Source organism: Trachymyrmex septentrionalis, unplaced genomic scaffold (assembly GCF_001594115.1).
Source record: "Trachymyrmex septentrionalis isolate Tsep2-gDNA-1 unplaced genomic scaffold, Tsep1.0 scaffold24, whole genome shotgun sequence".
Lineage (NCBI taxonomy): Eukaryota > Metazoa > Arthropoda > Insecta > Hymenoptera > Formicidae > Trachymyrmex > Trachymyrmex septentrionalis.
The window spans coordinates 356,601-363,328 of record NW_017305397.1 but is presented as its reverse complement, the minus strand read 5'-3'; positions in this window follow the sequence as shown (position 1 = coordinate 363,328).

Below are 6,728 nucleotides of genomic sequence, written 5' to 3'. Positions count from 1 at the left end.
GCACGATACACTGCACACATCGAGCACATTCGGTACGTATGTAACCGCGAAACCGCGAAACCGCGATAGTTTTGCGCTGCTGTATCATTGCGGCAATCATAGCACAAATTACGATGCTTCCTTTCTCTATCTAATCTCAAATATTTTTTGGTGTTCGATAAATTTTCAATATTAGAAAGTGGCTTTAATTGTTACAAAGGTTAGTGTTAAGATGTTGAACTACTATCCAATATACATTCAATTAAATTGAATTAATATTTCAGAATTAAGTGTAGTCTAAAGGCTCAGGACCCTCGCACGGAATGCAAGAGATCCGGGTTCGACTCCCGGCCGAGGCAATATTTTTCGCAATAAGTTTATTACAGTTTTTTAAGATTTGGGTGAATTTGGGGGGATTATCAGAATGATTGTGTGAATCCGATGATTTATCGGCTCTCAATTTAATTCTGAAATATTAATTCAATTTAATTGAATGTATATTGGATAGTAGTTCAACATCTTAACACTAGGACCGGGAAGGCGCTAGGTATTTAAAGTGTGGCTGTATGCTCTTTTTCATTTAACCTTTTTTGGTGTTCTTTCGTTTTCCTTTCGGGCTCTCCCAGGAAGTTTTGAAAAAACAACTTTTGTTCAGAACAAAACAGAGTTCGACGTATTGCATTAAGACGTTTTGCACGAAGAAAGAACATTTTTGCTGAATATCTAAAAATCTAGCTAGATACAGATCTGAAAATAATTTTATTGGACTTTATATATTTCTCAAGCGTATCGAACAATGTGTTGCAAAAAAAATTTGACATTCTAACAATCTAAGCATTCTACATAATTATTTTTTTATTGGGCTAACAAAATTATGTTCAGATCTGCACCCAATTAAATTTTCAGATACTTCAGAACTTTTCGTTTCATGAAGAAATCATACACGTGGACGTATATAAATTTTCTAACTTTACAAGAAGAGAAGTTCAACCTGTTAAAATGCGAAAGAATTTTATCTCGTACATGTACATATCTTTTCCGTTGTAATTATGATTTGTATTTAATTATCCTTTTGCAATTTTCGTTATGATCCGCGCCGGATTGGCGCGGAGCGCGTATCAGCTCTGTATCCGGTTCGGCAGCTGTTTAGCATAAGGGCAAATTGCTTAAGAAAATAATGATTCTTCTGCACCGCCGTCGTCTTTCGCCCCGTCTTTTGCGACCCGCGCCTCCTTCCATCATTATCCAGAGATGCGGCAGGTGGCGATGACGTTCTCGCGCTCGGCCATTCGGTTACCTGCCTCGAAAATGAGCGCGCGGTTTTACTCGCCGCGCAACGCCACGGGCGGCAGCATCACGTATGCATGTAACACACGTTACATGCTCGTCGCCGGGATCGCGAGTTGCACGTGTAACACGGGCGTTAGGGGAAGCTGACACGGAGGCTGTAGGGAGCAGGAGGAGATCCGCAATACAGAACAAGAAGCAACCGGCTATGCTAATATTTAATTTGGACTCTGAAAAATATTCGTATAAAAATTTCGTTCAGCACGGAACACTAAAAACTAACTCAGATACTATTCTATCATTTAAACGTGATCCTAATGGCAGCTAATAAATTAAATAAAAATCAAATCGGAGTATTTTATTCTGATTTATCGCCTGTTTGTTTGTCGTAGGATTTTAATTGTACCTGTGAACTGTGAACTGCTTCAAACTTGAGAAAAGGTTTAATTAATCTGACCGAAGTAAAAACGTGCTAAATCGAATCGATTATGAATAATGAATAATGAATATTGTTCCTTTAAAAAAAAAAAAAAAACGCAATAGAGCAAGAACAAACATTTTTTAAATGACGATTCTCGCGCATTTTAAAAAGCGACGATTTCGGGGTCTGTTTTCTATTGGCTGAACTAATGCACATTTTTGGAACTTAAAATAAGATAAGTATATGTTTGATATATTTGGTACAAACAAGAGAGTTCTAGTGCAGTCTAGTGCAGGAATAAAAAAGGTCTTCGATTAGATAATTACAGGGATATGGTAATATTATAGAAATAATTGGATCACTTGGAAATAAATAAATTGAAAGAAATAAATAAATATATATGTAACATGTTTCTTACACTCCGTGCTAAGATAATATCCTTGTCTATACAAGCAGGAGAGGAAAATCGATGTAAGCGTTAATCGATTTTGACGTCAGCGGAGCTGCGAGAAATATTATTTATGACTTCCACTTGCCTTCCATTTGCAATTAGAGCATCTCTATGATAATGCGCGATTTGCGGATGGCAGTTTCATTGCCTGCAAATGAAGCGAAAGAATGCCGACCGGGCGAGCGAGCAGGTGCTCGAAACACAACTTCGCGATACGGGCTCTCTCCTCTCATCTCTTTCAATCCTCTCTCACGCTATAAACGTTCTTCACGTTCTTTCTCGCAAACATGTCGTTCTCAAGTATATCTGCTTCATACATCTTAGACATATTGAGTTCACAAACAAGATAATAGAAGAAAATCGATATATTTGAACAGTTATATTCTATTTGAAAGAATAGTTGGATTCTTTAAAAAAAAAAAGAAATATAAGTATAGAAAAAAAGTGATAAAAAATGTTATCCTTGACAAATGATGAAAAAACATCGATAATTTTTTGCTGCGTGACGCGCGATCATTTTAAATGAAATCTGAGAGATAAGATTGTTCGCATTTTCTGGCTAGTATTCTTCACTTTTTATTTATGTGTCTTAATAATGGAAACAATAATGGGACCACTTAGGCTCAGACATTTTTATATATGTCTAATTACAAATATGAAAAAAAAAGTTCTAAATTTGTAAGTAATTGAGAAAATCAAGTGGCAATTACAATTTGCCGTAACAACTACTATTTACGAAAGATAAAGATCACGAGACGCTATTTTACGGAAGCGTAGCAACAATGAGAACCGCAAGTTACATGCGTGCACGCACCGCGAGACTGATTATGCGTTTGCAGCGCAAGGACACGCGATCCGGCCCCACGCCTCTTATTTTCGTGAAGGCCCGAAAAGCCGAACCGTGGGTACGCACCTGCTAAGAGGCAGGCGCAGGTGCATTTATCCGCCTTCATAAGCATTACTTAATTTTCGACGGTTACACACATAGCGCGAGTATAGTAATTGGCTCAGTGCATACTTGACTCGACGAAAAAAGGGATAAAAGGGCGTTCGGTTTAAACGGTAATTCGACTTTATGTCAATTCGGCGTTTCCCGTCGTTCTCGATTCCTTTATAGTTCATATATTTTATTTAATTAGACGCGGAATGACTAAAACACTTTATATTGAAAATCGTAAAATGTTGAGAGAATGTAATAGCCAGCAATCATTACTACTCCTGTTATAAAAGAAGAAGAAGAAATACGTCCTAGATGATCGTGCTTGCCTTGATGTTATAGATGTTTCACTACTCTCTCTTTTTTTTCCTCTTCTCTTTCTTCCCCCCCCCTCTCTCTCTCTCTCTCTCTTTCGCTCTCTCCCGTTATAATTATTATTACACTAGTTTTAATTTAACTAATTTTTAATTATAGCCATTAAGTATGTCAGATTATTAATATATACTTCATGATGTGTGCTACGTTTTGCGTTAAATAATATTATTTCAGTATGAAAAAACAAAGAGGAAAAATAATTTGTCAAGGAATTAAAGGATTACTGTTTGCATCCTGGATGCAGTTCGATAAAAGTAGTCTCCGTGAATCTTTTAATGTTTAGTACGCCCACAGTATATTGGCTGGATCAATTTCAACGGAAGTTTCATTACAAAGTTCCATTTCATTTTGAAACGGAACATATTACGGAGTTCGAGCACTTGTTTATGCACACATTTAGCAAATCTCATAATGGCACGTTTTGATCATATTTTGTCACAAATGGAATAATTTTATTGCTTAAACAAATAACTTTTTTAATTGTGTGGAATTATCTTAGAGAAGAACATAGACAAGCATAGAGATGAATTTTTGATAATCAATCAATATCCCTGTAGATTCCAAAGATTTTCATCCGAATTTTCATCCCTCTGCTTTCAAAATTATTATATATTGACAAATTTTGAGATAAGTTTTAAAGAATTTTATTATTCTCCGTTATCAAACTTTTATATCGTGCTTACACACGTGACACGTATATAAAGATACGCTATTCATCCTCATCGTACATCTTTTGTAAAATAAAATCCGCAAGGCATCAAATGTATTTGTTTATTTTTTGCCGACTAGCGTTTAAAAATTTGTCCCGAGATTTTGTATTGTAACAGAATAGGATCCTTTTCAGGATTCAACTTAGGAATTCGACTTAATGCTGTTTTAGACGGCAGATTGACCAGCGCAAAGCGACCATCGTGCTGAGAGAAATCGCGAAGAGGAGCTCTAAGGAGGAACCGAGAGAGCAAGAGACTTAGGTGCAACAGCGGCTATAAAGCAAGATTAATGAGGCGAAGTACGCTCCGGTAGGAAGCTGTCATGGTCCTGGCGCCAGCTGACCAGACGACTCGCACAGCCAGCCACGGTATCGACCACACATACATCCATCACACCCACACATATATGCGCACACAAACGCGCGCGTAACATACATTTACGAACTATGATCCAAATCCTCCTCTCTCTTTATCCCCGTTGTCATGACAAACCCTCGTTTTGCGTTCTCCAAAAAATAGATCTCGTCAACGTAATCTAACAACAATTAATGATCCGATGTAACGACAAAAATATCAGAAAAATTAGAAGAAGATACGATAAAAGAGCGGGGAAGAAGTATAATAATGATGCGAGTGATTAATGTGAGTTTTCGGTCCGTGTATTTAGATAAAAGTGAGAGACTCGAAATATAAATACTTTTACCACGTAGTTCTACCATTTGTTTTTCTTAAGGAATGTTAAGAGATGTTAAGAGCATTCGAGCAAGCCAATGTATCAAAATGCCATATTACTTCTTTATCATAATAAGAAAATTATTAGTTCATTACTTCGTGTAATTATTTATTACAACTGAGAATAATAATGGATGATTAATATGCTTATTAAAAAATGCCAAATCGCTTATTAAAATTATCACGCATAAATGAGAAGATCCATGTAAAACCTGCTATTAATTAATTCATATCCCCTCAATGATGTAAGTTCTTCCTACCTATTCGATAATTTTCTCAGGCAAAGGATTGATTGATCTCTTTATCAGCGACGATCGTGACATTCGAAAAATGTGTAGGCTATCCTTGGTTGTGGGCTGAAGAAAATGCGCTGGTCTGCAGTCTACGTGCGTGCGTGTGTGTTACGTATCTCGACATTGCCTTCCGCATCTTCTTCCCAGGCTGCCATCGACGATCGTACAGAACATCTCGCGATGAGAGAGGAGTTCGGGACACCTGTCTCCGACGGTTATCCCACGTTAAGTATATAACCAGTTTCGCAACGCGAACTCGAAAGCCCGGCTGTATCGATCCATTCACCGTACACGAATGCACGCATCGCACACGCGTAAGAATTGGATGCGGAGGACCGCTCGCTCGCACGCGTGCACGCATAAGATCGCACGCACGCACGGACGGATGCAGAGGTGGACGGCCGAATTAGGCGAGCGACTGCAAATGCGGGAAATTGGACTACGATAACGTACAGGGTGTCCCGGGATTGCGGTAGCTTTTATCGATAAAAGATTTCCCGATAATTTTCCCGATAATATGGAGACGATTTATCAGATATTTTATGTGTAAGTAATGATATTTTATGTGATTTGTGTAAGTTAATGGAATATAGTTATTGAAAACTGTATAAGCATAGAGATACATTGCATTAAATTTAAAAATGTGTGTAAAATAACATAATGAGAATTAAATATGCATGTGTTACTTTAAAAATAATAGTGTACTGATTTGATAAATAAAATACTTTTTTTTAATTATGAGAGATGTGTTTGACTCTAAAAATATAAGTAAAATAATTCAAATGAAAATATAAGTAGTAGTACAACAACGTTGTGTATATACGTATTTTAAATTAAATAAATAATTAATAAAAAATGTAATATTTCTATAAACATCAATTTCCTCGAAAAAATTATAAAATATCTAAAAATTTCCGCGAATTATCGCGCTTTCTCTCAGCTGTGAACTCCTTAATCAATTTGGCGTCGATTTCTCTTTAGCGAAAGTTTAATTGGACGTCATCTTTTTCGCGCCTTCTTTATTTTCAGCATCAAGCGGCAATTAAACGGCACTTCTCAGCGTTTAAACTTCCGTTAAACTGAAGTCCATGGGAAATTACACGAGAAAGACGACCATCGTTTATTTGCAAACTTAAAGTTTGGTTCGTTGAAAATTTTGAATTACTTATGAATTCAAAAAATAAATATATCTCGATACTTTTAGAAAAGAAATTTTTTAAATATATTGATAACCTTTGAAATTACACACAGAATCGTAGCTCCATTGATGTTGTTTTTATTAGATAACAAATTCTAAGTATTTTTATCTTGCAGTGACGAACATTTGCAAGAATACGATTAATTATATTTGATATAAGCAAGAGTTGGAAAACAAAATAATGTAGTTTTTCAAAAGTTGCATATTTTCTGTATTAGAAAATTTAGAAAAAATTTAGAAAATAACATTTACATTGATATCAAAAACTTAACATCCAATTATAAATAAAAGAAATTAAAAATTTTTTGTTACAACTTACAAATAAATCACAAAATTCTCCTCTTG